Source organism: Sciurus vulgaris (assembly GCF_902686455.1).
Source record: "Sciurus vulgaris genome assembly, contig: HiC_scaffold_632_arrow_ctg1, whole genome shotgun sequence".
Taxonomy (NCBI): Eukaryota; Metazoa; Chordata; class Mammalia; order Rodentia; family Sciuridae; genus Sciurus; species Sciurus vulgaris.
The window spans coordinates 944,022-963,020 of NW_027632957.1; the positions used below are offsets into that span (position 1 = coordinate 944,022).

At 33.0% G+C, this 18,999-nt stretch overlaps 1 pseudogene across 1 annotated transcript; it reads left to right on the plus strand.

The window, feature by feature from the left end:
- The first annotated feature begins 337 nt into the window (after positions 1-337).
- LOC306652066 (importin-8-like) lies at positions 338-3,985 on the plus strand (annotated as a pseudogene). The gene has a single exon. The product of its transcript is annotated as an importin-8-like (transcript).
- The last annotated feature ends 15,014 nt before the right edge of the window (positions 3,986-18,999 follow it).

Sequence of the window (18,999 nt, forward strand, 5' to 3'; positions counted from 1 at the left end):
TATAGAATGTGAACTAAGACAAACTTCAAGGAGAAAATTGCCTCTATCATCACATCAAGAAATGTAAATTCTATAAAAAGAAATCCTCTTATATTAAAATCATGAAAAATAAAACATAATAAAGGAGCTGTGTAAATATTTATTGAGAGATAAAAGACTTAAATACAGATATATACCATATTCCAAATTGTTAGACTAAACAATGCGACAATAGAGGTTATCACCATATTAATTTTAATATTTTATATAACTCAAATCAAATACCAAAATTATTTTTGCCAAAAACAATGAAATGCCTAAAACTCATCTAGAATAATAAACAAATCTTGCCTAATCTTTTCCTGATTCCTCCCATTATTCTGTATTACTGCAGAAACAGATTCTCAAAATCTTTTATGCACTTGTTCAGTATGCATTGCCTCTTCAGCTGGTGAATAACCAAACCATGACAACATGGATGGAGATCTTCTGAACTATTATTGACAGGACAGTCCTCCTGAGACTCTGCAAATTGATGAAGATGACAGACCAGAACTAGTATGGTGGAAGTGTAAGAAGTGGGCTCTGCATATTGTAGCTTGTCTCTTTGAACGGTATGAAAGCCCAGAAAATGTTACAAAAGAATATTTTGAATTTTCTGAATTCTTCATGAAAACCTATGCAGTGGGAATTCAGCAGGTACTATTAAAAATTTTAGACCAATATAGGCAGAAAGAATATGTAGCCCCCGTGTTCTTCAGCAAGCATTCAACTATCTCAACCAAGGGGTTGTTCATTCTGTAACCTGGAAGCAGATGAAGCCACACATACAGAATATCTCTGAAGATGTAATTTTTTCTGTGATGTGCTATAAAGATGAGGATGAAGAACTGTGGCAAGAAGATCCATATGAGTATATAAGAATGAAATTTGATATTTTCGAAGATTATGCTTCTCCTACTACAGCAGCCCAGACTCTCTTATATACTGCTGCAAAGAAGAGGAAAGAGGTGTTGCCAAAAATGATGGCATTCTGTTATCAAATCCTAACAGACCCGAACTTTGACCCTAGGAAGAAAGATGGAGCCCTGCATGTGATTGGTTCCCTAGCTGAAATTTTATTGAAGAAGAGTTTATTCAAGGACCAAATTGAGCTATTCCTACAGAATAATGTATTTCCTTTATTATTGTCTAACCTGGGATATCTTTGAGCTAGATCCTGCTGGGTGCTTCGTGCTTTTAGTTCTTTGAAGTTTCATAACGAACTCAACCTAAGAAATGCAGTTGAATTAGCAAAGAAGAGCCTGATTGAAGATAAGGAGATGCCTGTCAAAGTTGAAGCTGCCCTTGCTCTTCAGTCATTAATTTCTAATCAGATACAAGCTAAGGAATATTTGAAGCCACATGTGAGGCCTATTATGCAGGAGCTGTTGCACATTGTTAGAGAGACAGAAAATGATGATGTTACTAATGTAATCCAGAAGATGATATGTGAATACAGTCAAGAGGTAGCTTCAATTGCTGTTGACATGACCCAACACTTGGCTGAGATATTTGGCAAAGTTCTTCAAAGTGATGAATATGAAGAAGTTGAAGACAAAACAGTAATGGCTATGGGAATTTTACATACCATCGATACTATCTTAACAGTTGTAGAAGATCATAAAGAGATCACACAGCAGTTAGAGAATATCTGTCTACGGATCATTGATCTGGTTTTACAGAAGCATGTAATTGAATTCTATGAAGAGATTCTTTCACTGGCATATAGCTTAACCTGCCATGCAATTTCCCCTCAAATGTGGCAGCTTCTGGGTATTTTATATGAAGTTTTCCAGCAGGATTGCTTTGAATACTTTACAGACATGATGCCTCTCCTGCATAATTATGTGACAATAGATAGAAATACTTTACTATCAAATCCAAAGCATTTAGAAGTACTTTTTACAATGTGTAGAAAGGTACTTTGTGGAGATGCAGGAGAAGATGCAGAATGTCATGCAGCCAAACTTCTTTAAGTTATCATTCTTCAGTGCAAAGGAAGGGGAATTGATCAGTGCATTCCCCTCTTTGTTCAACTTGTTTTGGAGAGATTAACTTGAGGGGTCGAAACTAGTGAGCTCCATACCATGTGTCTTCAAGTCGCAATTGCTGCCTTGTACTATAACCCTGATTTGCTGCTACATACTTTAGAGCGAATTCAGTTGCCTCACAATCCTGGACATATCACTGTACAGTTTATAAACCAGTGGATGAATGATACAGATTATTTTCTTGGGCATCATGATCGAAAGATGTGTATAATAGGACTGAGTATCCTTTTTGAATTGCAAAATCGACCTCCTGCAGTAGATGCTGTGGTGGGACAGATTGTCCCTTCAATACTTTTCCTTTTCCTTGGCCTAAAGCAGGTCTGTGCTACTAGGCAACTGGTAAACCAGGAAGATCGCTCAAAAGCAGAGAAAGTTGACATGGAAGAAAATGAGGAGATTTCCAGTGATGAGGAGGATACAAATGTAGCTGCTCAAGCCATGCAGGCAAATAATGGGAGAGGTGGAGATGAGGAGGAAGAGGAGGACGACTGGGATGAAGAAGTGCTGGAAGAAACTGCCCTGGAGGGGTTCAGCACTCCACTTGATCTTGACAATAGTGTGGATGAATATCAGTTCTTTACACAAGCTCTGTTAACTGTGCAGAATCGAGATGCTGCCTGGTACCAACTGCTGTTAGCACCTCTCAGTGAGGACCAGAAGAGAACACTGCAGGAGGTGTACACATTGGCAGAGCACCGAAGGACAGTGGCAGAGGCAAAGAAGAAGATTGAACAACAGGGAGGCTTCACCTTTGAAAACAAAGGAGTTCTCTCTGCATTTTACTTTGGGACTGTGCCAGGCAACAACTGAAGGAAGGACATCAGCTGAGCAGATGTCATCGCTGTGTTTTATTTCACGGTTTCATAAAGGGAGTGTGAGAGTCAAGGGGAGAACTTGGGGGCTGCTTTTCAGGGCCCTCCTGCTGCACCAGTTACCATCTGGCATTAGGCAGTACTTTTATCCACTCTCCCTTTCCCCTTTGACCTTTCTTACCCTGAAATATATATTTTCACAAGCTACTGTAATGTATGAAATGAAAAAAAAAACAGAATCATTGCATTGAAAAGGACAAACCATATGCTCCAAAGGCTGAAAGCCCAAGGCGGGTTTTAGAGGATTGGATTGACTTGCAGGTCTCAGGTTTTTGCCATACAGAATCCATGGATTTATGCGGATAACAGTGCCTTCTGTTGTACATGAATTATCAGAAAAAAATTTTTTGGAGTGCATTTCAATTTTTTTAAAGCATAAAACATATTTCTAGACATAATGTAATCCTTGGCTATATGTTGACTTATTCTGCATTTTACTCTGTGAATTTACTGTTAGGCAGTTAGCTGCAAGTCACTCTGGTTTCAAAGACATCACTGCTCCCTTTGCCCACACTGCTACAGGGGGCTTTCTTCAGGGGTTGTAAAATATGCACTGGCTATGGTTCTTCATAAGATGTTTTGTGACTTTCTTAAAAAGTGTCTTATTCCCTCTTCCATAATATTTTTCTGCCTTGAAAAGGGTGGGATTTCTTTCAGGATCAACAAATATGCATATCAATTTTATTCAGAACCTGGTAAGTTCAGGGCTCAACAGATTCTTGGAAGTAAGTGGCAAAGGCTCATTAGTCACTGGAGTTAACAGCAAGTCTGAGGATATTCGGAATCATGTACTTAATTATACAGTGAAGTAATGATTTTACCTAAAGCACATTGAACTTCTAGGAGGAAGATGTTGTGTAAGCATGGTGTCTTTCTGGTTGGGGACTTGCCTCTTCAGTAACTCATCATTCCAGCTGTGTTGGACCAGGGTAAAACCATTTTATAATGAAATTTTTAAATTTAGTAACATGACCCAAACAAGTCTAACTTCTTGCTTTCCCACACTTCTGATTTTTCTCCTACGCATCTTGTTTTAGTCTTTATTATTTAAAAAGAATAAACAAAAAAAATAAACAAAAATCTCTGAATATATTCTTGAATAAGAATACATGCTCTTCAAATTACCATGGGGTTATGCCTTCATAAACCAATTCTAAGATGAAAATATCATTATGTTGGAAATGCATTTAAATATACCTAACTCACTGAATATCACAGTTTAGCAAGACAGAACTCTGTAGAGTACTGTAGTTCACTCCTGTGGCTTTATGGCTAACTGGGAATTGTGATACTGCATCACAATGTAGTATCATAATGCATATTGCCAGTCAGGGAAAAGATCAAGATTCAAAATGTGAAGTATGGGTTCTTATAAATGTGTATTGATTTTTCAGCATTGTAAAGTTGAAATTATCAGTTAGGCCATGATGAATCAGAGACAGATCATGTGTATATAGGCAAAGGGATAAATGAAAAAATGAATTGTTCTAGATTCTAAAATGAATTAAACCAAAAAATATATATAATCAATAATGTCACCAATGGGGGGAAATACATAATTTAATGAAAGAATTAGATGATCTATATGTAGACCCAAATGCCAACATCATTTATACCTGTGATAAAATTACATATATTATAAAGAAAACAAAGGACAATTATATAATTATTTTGATATACCAAAATAATTACACAAATATCAAGTTGATCTCAAGAGTTGAAAGTGTTAATTTATTACAGGGAACACTGATATTGTTCTCCTTAACTCACTCAGAAACAATCTTTTAACAACAAAAATAATCAACCAGCAGGACAGACACTCTAATCTTCATTGTCTCTACAGCTACAAAAAAAAAAAAGAAACAAACTTTTATTTTTAAAGATTTCATTTTTTGTAGAAAATTATTAATATACAGTACATACTGAAATGATAATAGTCATGACTTCTGTCTTCAAAGTTATAATATCCCATTGATAAAAAAGGAAATATGTTGCATAACTTAGATGGAGAAATAATTTACTATGTACAATAGGGAACTTTAGGTGCCATAAACCACAAAGGAAATGATACTGATACTTATAAAGCAAGGGGGAAAAAAGCTGGTGTCTATTTTATTTTTCTCTCTTAAAATCTGAATATGAATTATCCAAGTGAATCTCAAAGGGACATAACTGAAATCACATGTTCTGTCAGTCTAGATTTCTGAAATTTAAAAAAAAAATTACTTTACCTCAACAGGGAACTAAAAATGAATATTCTGTATTCTGTAGAATGTAGAATACTATCATTAATGTGTATTTGCCTTGGAATAGTAATTAGGAAAAAGGAAATATTAAGAATACAACTCACTGATATAACAGCTCTCTTCATAAAAAATTTCAAATTACTTTATTTTCTTGATATATACATATATGTATACATAATGTGTGTGTGTTTATTTATATACAAAAACACGCATATAAATGTATATTTATATATTTTTAAAATGTTATCTCCATTGAGATCCATCTGTTTATGATTTCTGAGACAAACACCTGTAGGTGACTGGACTTCAGCAGATGAGTTCGCAGAAATCATCTCAACATCTGATCCCATTTTTAAAAATTTGTGAACAATATCTTCATTGGAAAATGAGAAAATGTTTAACTTAATGAATATTTATTTTATTTTACTATGTAATTATCATTGCAGGTAAAATATAGATAACCAACATACAAAAATCAGAGCATTACAGTCTTTTATAGTCAGATGCATATGTGTGCAGTTAAGAGATCAAAACATTAACTCAAATGTCTTCAAAGAGGAAGTACTAAAGAATCCTTTTACACTCTTGGATTATGAAACATTATGAAAGAACTTGCATTCAATTCTTTATCCAGAGTTGAATAAAAATAACAGCCTGGAAATGTACATTCAAACTTTTAATGAATAATAGTTACTTAAAAATAGTACTTTAAAAATTGAACTCAAGGGTTTCTTACCAAATCAATATTAAATTTTACCTTATTTCTGTATTTTTTTCTTGGTACTTAATACTAGAAAAAGTCCAATTCATATTCATAAGCAGTTGCAAATGATAATGGAATACACTTCTATTATAAAGAGATTCTGGAGAAAATTTATGTTGACATATAGACAAAAATTAACTTGGCAACAAAAAGCATTGTATCAGTGACTGATTCCTAATCTCTTAAAATTTGATATCAGATACATCGACAGTCACAAATTTTTTGTCACACTTAAAAATGTTAATGAATTTAAACATGCCTTATATTTATAGCAACATTTGAAAATTTTCCAACTTCAGTGAAATGTAGATCAAAATATAATGCTTAAATATGTAAAAGTGGTTGCAAGAATGTGTAGGAAATACCCAGGAAGCAAATTTAACAAAGAGAGAACTGAGAGTCAAGAGCTCTTAAGCATATACAGACTGTCACTTTCTTGGTAGAAGTTGCTGATACTGGCAGAAAAGTGCTTGGGTTTAGGTGCACAGTGTGATAAAATGTGAAGCCTTGGGTGTCTAAACTGCAACTGAGTCCTCACAGAAACACCAGTCTCTTGCAAGAAAATTATAAGGTAAGTTTGGTAGTCTCAGACTATGAATAAAAACTTGAATACTATCTGAGACAACCACGTTATTATGTTATTAACAAACAAGTATGATTCAAACACAACTGCTCATTGGTAGTTTTGCAAACCATAAGAACACTTTCTTGCTCAATTTTTGTGCCATTCACTACTTAAGCTAGAGATCGAGTAAACTTAAATTTCATCTCATTTCCTAACACTTTCAGCATTGCTTTATTAAATCTAGACCAAGAGTTCAGTATAATAATAGACTTATTTTATGGTTCTTGAACTAAACATGTTTTTGCATTTTGTTTTGATTTGGTTTTGCACTTTAAAACTTATGAATCAAAGAAAAGAATATGAAATAGAGACTGTAGTCAACAAAATCTAAAAAATGTACTAACAAGCCCCTGGTTTAGACTATCAACAGTCAGCCAAGTCCTGACCTGTAGTATATTCTAATTTCTTTCAGCAACAGTCTTCCATAGCAGACTTCATGCTGCCAACATGACACTGAATGTGTGACAATGGAAAGAACATGCAGGAGCACACCATTACATGGTACTTTGTAATAAATATACCACAGGAGTAACTCTTACCACACAGATAACAATAGTAAAAATCACTAGAACAATCAGAAATAATTACTTTTGCATGTTTATTACTTTTTATTCTAGATTTACCTTAATTATAAGTTCATATGATTAAACATTAATAATAGCCATGTTTAATAGGCAAAATTCCTAAAAATTTAAGAATCATCTCTCAGTATGAGCTGACTGCAGCACACCATTCTGTAGGGTCACACCAAAACAGGAAAAGGCTATACACATTACCCACAGATAAAAACCACAGGAGTTCATATTGCCAAATTTCATGAAACACATCAGGAAATAATTTGCCATGGCAAAAAAGAATGCAGGCAGTACAAAAATGCTCAGAAACTTCAGTAAATATAATTATCTAATAAAACAATAAAATTGTTCTGTTTAGCTGGGTGTGGTGGTACACACCTGTAATGCTGAGGCAGGAGAATGGTGAGTTCAAAGCCAGTTTGAGCAAAATCAAAGCATTAAGCAACTCAGTGAGACCCTGTCTCTAAATAAAATATAAAATAGGTCTGGGGATGTGGCTCAGTGGTTGATTGCCCCGAGTTCAATCCTGGTACTCAAAAAAATTAAGAAATTTTGAATTGTTATGTTTAAAAACTTAACATGCTTCAAAAGTCAAATCAAACATTAATTTCAAAAAAAGAAATCACCAGGGCTGTGGTGGTGGCTCAGTGGCAAAGTGTGTGCCCAGCACATGTGAGGCACTTGGGTTCACTCCTTACCACATAAAAATACATAAATAAAATAAAGGCCTTGGGCCCATCTGCAACTAAAAAGTATTTTAAAAATTTTACAAATAGACACCACCAAAAATGATCAGGGAAGTAGGCATAAAATAAATAGAAACTTTCAGATATGTTTTTTCCTGGATATTTAAAAGGACATAATAAAAAAAAGAGTAACAACTGAGGTGATAATCTAATTACTGCATGAGTCTATAGTGATTATTTCAAGCATTAATGAGGTGTGATCCTAAATTAAACACCACCCTAAGCTGCCAATCAGTTTGAAATTCTGCATGTCCTTCTTATGGGATTTGGTTCCTTTCTGATGAACAGGTATTCAAATATTACTTCTCTGTAGTATCAAAGTATACCCTTTCTAGAATCTTCCATCTTTCTTATACCCTTCCTACTCTTAACTTTTTTTTTTTTAACTGGCAAATAAAGCAAATAAGAGCTGGCAGACTAAAATCTAACAACATGTATGTTCTATAATGAGAAAGTTAGATAAAATAGACAAATAATCAAATTACTAAATCTGCTTCCATTTCTGGGCATTGCCATGATGGAGCCAAGGTTTCCTCCAATAACACTGTGGGGTCTCCACAATGGGGGTTTCTTGAAAGGCCCTGTGTGCTGATGGAGGAAGGAATGAGTGCTGTGAGATGGTGGAGGTCTGCCAGTGTTCACCACAGGCTCTGTGGTTACAGTATTTTAAAATCATTCCATCAACTGCCCAAGATTCAAGATCATATGGGAAAGATTGAGAAAGCAAAGCAGAAAACTAAAGTTGTAGCAGAGATTACGACATGTAAACTCATGTCTAGGACTATTCATACAAACCAGTAATGTTAAAATAATTTCTATGAAAAATACTTATAAAAATAATAAAAATAGTTTAATTTAGCTAATATCTATTCCTTTCTCATGTAATAAAAATTAGTCATCACAAAACTAATATAATGATTTTATCCATTTGCTGACTTTATCTATCTCAAGATTGTTTACATCTATTCCTTCATGAATTCACTACCTAGTATGTGCTTTATAATTAAGCATGTTATAGAATATAAAAGACATAATCCTAATTTAAATAAACTTACATTCATATTTAAATACATCCAGAATAGTGTGTCAATTAGTGAATTAAACAAAAGAACAAGTATCATTTATACAGAGACAATGGAATAATTGTCCCAAATTTGAAATTTTAATATAAAGAATGTTTAAACAATCACAGGTCTATCATCAAGTAGAAACATTCCTATAATATAATACTTCAAAGTTACTTAGTCCAGGTGCAGTGGTGCATCCCTATAATCCCAGTGGTTCAAGAGGCTCAGGTAGAATGATCGCAAGTTCAAAGCCAACTGCAGCAATCTAGCCAGGCTCTAAGTAACTCAGAAAGACCCTGTCTTAAAATAAAATGTAAAAAAGGCTGAGGATGTGGCTCAGTGTTTAAGTTTCCCTGGGTTCTATCCCTGGTACCAAAAATAAAAGTTATTTAATTATAAATAGCAAATAATATGAACAAGACTTTGTAAACCTGTTTCAACTCATTTGAGTAAAACTGTAGGAACAGAATGGCTGCTTCATATGATAATTTTATATTTAAATTTTAGGGAAAATTTTATAAATTAATTTTTGAAAATTTTTAAAAATTAAACATTTAAAAAATCTGATGGACTCAGAATTCTCTCTTCTTTCATGTACATTAGGAAAAATTGTACACATCTCTGTATTGTAAAATAATGTTTATGCTAACAACAACAAACCTAAACTACATAAGGAAAGAATGTAATGGAATCAATTATTAGGCACTGACCAAAAAGATGCAGAATTTCTGTCAAAGTTATTAATGAAAGCAAGGGAATATGCAATATCAGATTGTGGTAGACTTTGCTACCTGAAATCTCTTCAATGTCATTATGATGCCCTCCAGAGTTATATCAAGTAAGTCTGGTGAAGAAGACATTCAACAGTTTCTATTTTTTCTTCTCTACTACCTGTCAAAGATACTATTGTAAAAGGGACAGTTATTAAAAGTATAAGCCTACTTGCTCTTTGTGCTCTCAATACTACAGAGTCTGTAACAAACATAAAATTGTAAAACAATAAAATTTACTCATTATGAACCTTAGAATTTAGTAGTCAATATGCATATAGCACGTTGAAAAACTATGCTGAGACCACAAATGCATTTCACAAATGTTCTATGCATTTTTAAGTTGCATTAATTCAGGTTATAAGACTAGTAAAAATAATTAAATGCCAATTTAAAAATAGTTACCTAACAATTAGGATAATATTATGCAATATATCATTATATATGAACTAGTAAAAACCAGAAATGTGGGATGGAATAATTCATTATGAATTGAGACAGGCATAATAAAAATGTTGGAGTGAATGTAGAATATTTGAGTAAGCATGAGAAAGTTATACAATGTTGTGTTTCCTAAAACATCAGGGAATGAGAGAAATAAAAGGTCATTATTATGACTTTATCTAGACTGTAAGTTCACATTGTTTACAAATTAAATGGGGGAAGCATCTTCTCCATCCCAAATATGTACTATTAACCTTGCTGCTGTTTTCTTCAATAGTCATTTGTTCAGCTAATTCAGATAATGATTCACCAATATTCTGGCATTCTCACAGAGTGAGGGATAGCCTTATCTTAAAATTTTTCATCCTATCAATTGAATGTGGCTTAAAAATTCCTGAAAGAATGAACAAAAATGTGAAGTTATCAATATTTACTGCTCAAGAAAACAATGTCATTCTGGATTTCCTGGGAATCTTCAAAATAGGAATATGATGAATATAATTAAAAAATCTTTACTTTGCCAAACATCACAAAATTCAAACTTTAGTTTAAAAAGATGCATTTGCTAATTAATGCTATAATTATTGGGCATTAATAGAATAGCAAGAAATTTGCAAAATTAGAATTTGATCAAAATAATGAAATTTAGGATTGGAAATTTTCTGAAAATGTAAAGATTCTATCCCTACAAATCACAATCACATAGGAACCTGTTACTAGATATCTTCAGATATAACCATGGGTTAGAAGAGGTAAAGAGGAAAGGATAAAGAATAATCTTTGATCTTTTACTATCCCATTTTTATGTATTAGAAAATTTTCTCAAGGAAGTTCCCTGGTCCAAGTCAGACAAATAACAAATTATTAGAGTGAAAAATAGGATTTCCATTGACTTTATCCTCCACATGATAGCATTTCTGAAATCAGGATGTATTTCACAACTAATAGGATGTCAAAATGTAACTGAGCATTTTGCCTTTCTTACACATACATAAATGAATGACACAATTCATGGTGTATTCTTACAAATGATGAAACAATGTACTTGCTACTAAACCCATTTCTTCAACAATTTACCCATCACTTCTTTATGATTTACTTTCTGACTTGCAATGAGCAGGTTTATCAGATCATCATTATACTATAAACATTATCCTACATAAGAGTAAGGTCCTCATGAATTCCTTTATGCTCTGGCTCAGTGGTGGAGTGTTTGCCTGGCATATGTGAGGCACTCTGTTCAATCCTTAGTACCACATAAAAATAAATAAACAAAATAAAGGAATTGTATCTATCTATAAATGTTTTTAAAAACTCCTTTATGCTAAAATACATGTTTTACCAACCACCTCTGTTTACCTATTTCTGTCTATGTTTTGCTTATTGTCCCATTCTAAGGCTCTATTCTGAGTAGTTGAGTTTGCTGAACAGGTGACCTCTGCATAAGATACTAGTTATGTAATAATATTTATTTGCTTAGAGGCTGAATGGAGGGTATCCTATACAAAATTACATGTAGCAATAATTTTGTTCCTTACAACTCCATGTTATATTTACTATCCATTTCAAAATAAACACTACAAGAAAAATATAAAACTACACACATTGAAATAGCAAGAGTTACATTTACACTATAATAAAGACTTTTTTCACTCCTAAGCAGTAAAATAGGAGACAGATTTTGGTGACTTATTTAAAAGACTTCATGCCTTTGCTTGGTTTGGTTATAAAACCAAACTGACAAGTATATTCTGCTGAATATTTTCTATTAATTTATCTTTTAGATTACTATTCCTCTTTTCAACTGTATCTAACCTGCAAGTAAACCTATTGGGCTATTCATTTTAGTTATTACATTTTATCTGTTTCAAAATTTCCTTTTTTTCTATAGATCTCACTTCTCTAGTGAAATTTTCAATCTCACATGCATTTTCATAACTAGATTAGTTATCATGTTTTAATGGGGCTGTAACTCCCAAATCTGTGTAACCTGTATCAAGACTATTTTGATGTTTGAATGGTTCCTGTTCTTCATTACTTTCTCTTGGTTTACTGTACACAGCATTTTTTTCTTGACTGCCAAGTGCTCTATGTGAATGATTTTATGAAATGCATATAGGAAAAATATACAGATTCCAGATGCTATTACCTTCCACCAAAGAAATTTAATTCTTTCCTAGAGGAAGTCAAAGTAGATGAAGAGATCAACTCAATCCAATCAGGAAAAGAAATTGCTTGTGACTGAGTTTCAACACTATTATAAAGATTGACCTGCCTGTGGTTTGTCCTCACTCTTTTGACACAGCCCTTCAACAGATTCCACTGTAACCTGAGCCAGAACAACAAACTATCAAATACTCCATGCAACTACTCTAGTTGCTTTTTGCTTATTTTTTATAACATAAGAGAAAACCCATTACAGAATGTGTCTGAATTCTTCTCTCCTGAATCTTAACTGACTTGGCAGCTCTACAATATCTTCAAAAGGATTTTAGTTTCCTAGCACTACTACTAGTTTCAGCAGAAACTTTAGTCTTCTGCAAGTTACTCCATCATAGGCAAAAAAGAAGGTTTTGATGTGGATTTAAAGATAACATAACACAGGTATTTTACCAAGCAATGAGGTAGTCAATGAAATCAAATGTTGAATCCAAAACGAAACCTGTTTAGTGTAGGGCTGTCCTAAATGGTATCTCATATTTGACTCTCAAACTTATCGAACTACCTTCATGGTCAGTCCTTAATGCCATTCTTTTAAACATACTAGATATTTAAGATTAACTGTGCTATGTCACTTTTATCTCTCTAAATGAGTCTGAGAAAGACTTTACCTTAGAGACATTAGAGAGTCCCTGTAGCAAGTCATTAAGCATGGCAATTGTGTCGACCCAAACACAGTCATCAAGAAAATTACATTCTACAAATGTCCTAAAGCTGGTAGCTTATAACCACCAACTTCTTAGACAGCAAACTCTTTAAATATAGTCATATGGTTGCTGATGTATAATCAACTACACAGACATTATTTCAGAATCTGGGCATACAATATTTTTTAAATTGGGACCTGCCTATTTCAAAATTTTTGAAAACTGGAACCTGCCTATTTTTCATAACAAATAAGAATAAAATTAAGAAAGCATAACAGAAATGATTTATATCACATACTAACAGATCAGTTATATATGGATTCAGTATACAGTATAGCATAGAGTCTGGCTATTTGAAACAGCAGTCAATAGCCAAATGTGGCTAATGAGTACCTGAAAGAAGTTAGTACAAAGTGAGTTGTGCTACAATGTGAAATATACATTAAACTCCAAAGATAAAAGAATATAAGATAAAAGAATATAAAATAATCCAATAATTGTAATTAATATCATAGAAAAAGAAAATGGAAATTGTAGCTGCTGGGGGAAGAAGCGAAATGAGAATTACTGATTACCTGGTACAGATCATCAGTTTTACAAGATAAAAATAATCCTTAGAGACATATAATGGTGATGGTTGCAAAGCAACTTCAAGTATTTTCATAATAACAAACCCAATAATGGTTAAGTCAGTACATATTAAATGTTTTTTTTAAAAAACTAAAAGTCCATATTTGCCTAGGACAGTAATAAGCATTTATTGTCTCACAAAATTTTAAATTTAATTAAATTTTAATTGTTCTACTGATAATACAGAAGAGATACTTTGGATATATTTAAGTGAAATACATTACTAAATTAAATCCATCTCTTAAAAAACCTTTTAAAAATACATGTTCAAAAGCTTCCTTGAGAGGACAGAAAAAGTCCTTCCCATGTATGAGTTCATTTCTGAGTGAAAAATATAAAAGCTGTCTGTTTAGCTAAATATTTCCCAAGAATCAGATCAAATGTTAGATTGGGGATACAGAGTTGGGTAGTGAAATAATGACTTTTAGATATTATAAGATTCAGATGTAGCAAAAGTGTAAACATTTGAGTACTCCATGTGAAAAGGCAAAGAGAGAAAAATAATAATGACAGAAACAGGAAAAAATTACATTTACACTAGTCCCATGGAAATAATTTTGGTAGTTGCTATTATTTTATTTTAAATGAAATAATTTTATTTTAGACATGCAAGAAAAGCTATTTCAAGATCTACTAATTTAAAGCAAGCAGCTGCATACAGATAACAAAAGCAACAACTTTTTACAGCCCAGCACACAGCATCCAAAGCAAACAGGCTAGCCCCTGAATATAATTACTTTCTAAGGTAACTGTGATCACAAAATATGTTTCTTACATAAAGATCTGTACATTGTTTGAAAGTACTCAAATGATGCCTTGATGTGAAGCATACATTCCAGGAACTTAATGTTATTAATTATTTGGCTCCACTGTGGGGATATTTTGGGAGAAAAAAATGAATAATGGATGTGGTGGAGTGGTGCAAAATAACCACTGAGTAAATTACACTACAGCTTTTATTTATGAGATAGATTTATTTTTTGTGCCAGAGTGGCTGCAAAATGAAAAACAAATTAATGAAGATATATTGTTTACAATATATAAACATTTAGGTATTGAGACAGCATGATGTGGCAGGTGAAACCCGGGGCCCAGGGTGACACCACATGCATCTAAGATGGTGATGGGCAGAGAGCCAAAGGGCATGTTGAATATGCCTTGAGAAAAACAGGAAGTGCTTACCATTGGCTGTATGATAATTGTTCGGTCGCCTAGCACGTGGACAGAAATATCTTACATGTATGCTTGAGCTCGTGATCATTTGACCTTTAATAGGATTGGATGGACATATCTGGTTACAATTGCTTATGCATGAGACTACCTATATATTGAGGGTGTTATCCCAATAAAGCGGAAGTTGTTTCATGAACTTCTGAAGAGTACGTGCCATTTGTCCTGCTGGTCAGTGGCAAGTGGCAGCATGAGAATTTTTGAACTACATAAATAAGTTCAGTATTAACACATGGAAAGTGGTATCACTGAGCAATATATAGTGCAGAAGACATTTCTAACAGCTTTGTGATAGTTCTTAAATAGATTGATCAGTATCATAACGTAGCACAAATGTGATTCAATAAATATGGCACTACAAAATTTCTTAACTGAAAGCTTTAAATATTTTATATGAGTACAAATTAATTTTAGTTTCTTGTGTTATTTAAACATACTCTTTTATGAGGTACATTAGATCATTCTAACTCAGTTTGCAAGAAAATCACACTATAGTTTTGCTTTGTTTTTTTCCCACTTCAACAATTGAAGACTGAACAACACTAAATATTATGCACTGCTTACTTGGACAGATTATGTCATTCAAATTCTCTTTGATAAAGAATAATGAATGCTATGTTTTCTCTTATAAAATAATCACAGATGCTTCAATAATTGTAACATGCATGTACTGAAGATGAACTAGTACTCAAGTTATTCACATGTCATACCTTGTCAGAAGAATAAAATATATCAAAATCATATACAGAATGAAATAATACAGGAAAGATAAATACAAACAAGAAAACATACAATCGTAATGGTACTGGTTCTGAACTATTGTATTATTATTTTACAAGATAGTTACTGAGGTGAGGATATTTTCTTTCATAAATATTTTAGCTCCTTATTTCCTCTGCAAAATTTTGCATACTTGATAAGTATTCATTTAGAGCACAGGGACATTAAAATATTCATGTTTTGACATCTAAAATAGATAAGCTGGCTCAAATGCTTTAAAAATATTTTTCTTGGACATTCCCTTAACTTTCCCTCCCAAAAGAAACTCATTCACAATAAAACAAAACTTCTCAAAATTAAAAATATATCAAGTTCACAACACTGTCAAGTAATTTACACATAACAGTTAATTATTTCCAGGCTACTTAATTCATTTTCCTGATCCTCAATAGCACAGCAAAAGGCAGACTAGAATATCTTTTGAAAACAATCTTCAGATCTCACCACTCAAGGAAACATATTAGGGTTTCCTTGATAAATGGTCTAAAAAAGTTCTAATGTGATATTTTCCTTCTCTTTGTATAACATTGGGACATACAATTTCAGTAGTCTACACTTGACCTGACAACTAAAATACAACATACACTGCTTGGCAGCTGCTGGCCATGGACATGGTGAAGCATATGAAACATAGCAAGGGTGACTGAAGGGAAGCCCCTGAAAATGTGCTAAGGAAAAGAAGCCATGCTGCTGTGGTGAGGCAGATTTCAAGAGATGGAACATCTGGCCGAGTACATTGAACAAAAATGAAGATGGGTTTATATGGGAAAAGATATATAATTAGAAAAATAGAAGTTAGAAAGATGGACAGGACATAAGGACTTTAGAACATAATGCCACTACTTTTTGGGTGTCATGTGTTTAATTTTCACAAGAAGGTTCATGAATTTTCACACTATTTTAATATAAAAAGAGAGCTCTATAAATGTATTTCTTAGTGTGGCTGAGTTCTCTTTATCCCTATCTCCAGCACATACACAGAGACAAATATAAACTCTAGACAAAGGAACAAAAGGAGTCCTACCTGAAAACTCTAAAGAAGGCGTAAGTCAGGACAGAGAACAGAGGTCCATTTAACACTTTGAAAAAGGCAATGTCATGGCCTTGGGATAGGCACAGGTTTTCCTTCCTCTTTTTGCTTTAGGAGAGGCTACAGGGGCAGGGGATAAAAACATCTTTAAAGAAACTTTTAGCATGGGTTCATGAAGACCCAGAAAAGAGAGTTAATCCCCAGATCATGGAAAGTGAGAGGTAATGCCAGAAAGAAGGAAACCTGATAGAGGGGACCCCAATTTTGTGTATGCCTTCTGCCCACATCTCTGTCTAACAAATGAAGGAGACATTTGTGGGCAGATTGGAAACAAATTAAAGCTAACAGAACTGAGATCTGAAGATCCATGAGGAGGAACTTTCTGATGACTGACCTAATGACAACTTTAGGAATCTAAACTGTTGAGGCTAAGTCATGAACAAAACATGGTAAATGTGTCTGTGCATGTTATGGGGATGTGTATAAAACACGTGATCCAAGGAACTGGAAATTGCCTTATAAAAAGAAATTAAAAATGAGAAATAACTCAAAATGAAAGGAAATAAAATCATATCTCAATAATAACATTGAATGTAAATGTCATAACTCATCAATCAAGAGACATAGTCTGTAAGATTGGATTAAAAAGAAAGACACAAAAATATGCTATCTCCAAAAGACTCTCCTAATGGGCAAAGACATTCACAAGTTAAGGTATAAGGATGGAAAACAAATATCATTCACTTGGAACTCATACAAGGAGGCTTTAATATTCTTAGATAGAGTGGGCTTTAAGTCAAAGATAATCAAAAGGAACAAAGTATGTCATATCACACTGCTTAAGGAAATTATATATCAATAAGACATACCAATTATAAATATCCATACTCCCCAAAATGGAGCATCTACATATATGAAACCTCTCTCAAATTCAAGAATTAAATAAACTAAAACACAATAACACTGAGTGATTTTAATAAATCCCTATCAACAACTGATAGATCCTCCAACCAAAAACTAAATAAAGAAGGTTTAGAAATAAACAATACAATTAATAATTCAGACATAACTGGCAAACAGAATATTTCATCCATTAGTGATTGAATACAATTTTTTTCTCAATAGTACATGGATCCTTCACTAAAATAGATCATATTTTAAACCACAAAATAACTCTGTGTAAATGCAAACTATAGCTGTAATACCTTGGATTATAACAGATCATAAAATAATGAAATGAGAAATCAGTGATATAATAAATAAAAGAGAGGCTACCCTGACAACTGGAAAATAAATACTACACTAATGAATAGCTAATGGATAACTGAAGCACTCAGGGATGAAATTAAAAATATTCATAGAGGTAAATGAGAATAGTAACAGCATATCACAATTACTGGGACACTACAAAGGAACTTCTAAGGGAAAGATTATTGCATTGAGTTCATTCAATAAAAGAATAGAAAATTCCAACTAAATAACCTAGAATTACATCTGAATGCCTAAGAAAAGAACAAATCTATACCAAAATGGTAGAAGACAGAAAATAATTCAAATGAGTGCCAAAAACAATGAAGTGGAAATAGAAAACTAAAGTCAATGAAACAAAAAGTTGCTTCTTTGAAAAATTAATAAAATTAATAAACATTTAGCCAAGCTATTGAAGAGAAGAGAGAGAAAACTCAAATTACAAAAATTTATGATGAGAGCAAAATATTACCACAGACACTAATGAAATGCAGATGATAGAAAGTATTTTAAAAATGTATAATTTAGTAAAATAGAAAATCACAAAGCGATCAACAAATTTCTAGAGAAATATAACTTACACAAATTAATGTAGGAGGACACAGAAAATTAAAACACACCAATTTCAGGCAATGAAATAGAAGATGAAATCAACACCCTACCCCCTCCCCCCAAAAAAAAACCCAGGACTAAATATATTCTTAGCCAAGTCTTTCCAGACCTTCAAAGAAGACTATACTCTAATATTTCTCAAATTATTCCATGAAAAAGAAAAGGGGGAAACACTTCAAAACTCATTCTATTATCCTAGTTTCACCCTGGTACCAAAACCAGACAAAGATTCACCAAGGAAAGAAAACTCAGGCTAATATCCCTGATGAATATAGATGCAAAAACTCTAAAGAAAATACTAGCAAATTCCATACAAAATCATTTTTAAAAGGATAGAGTACCATGATCAAGTGAGTTTCATGCAAGGAATGAAAGGATAGTCCAACATACATAAATCAATAAAAAAATTCATCACATCAATA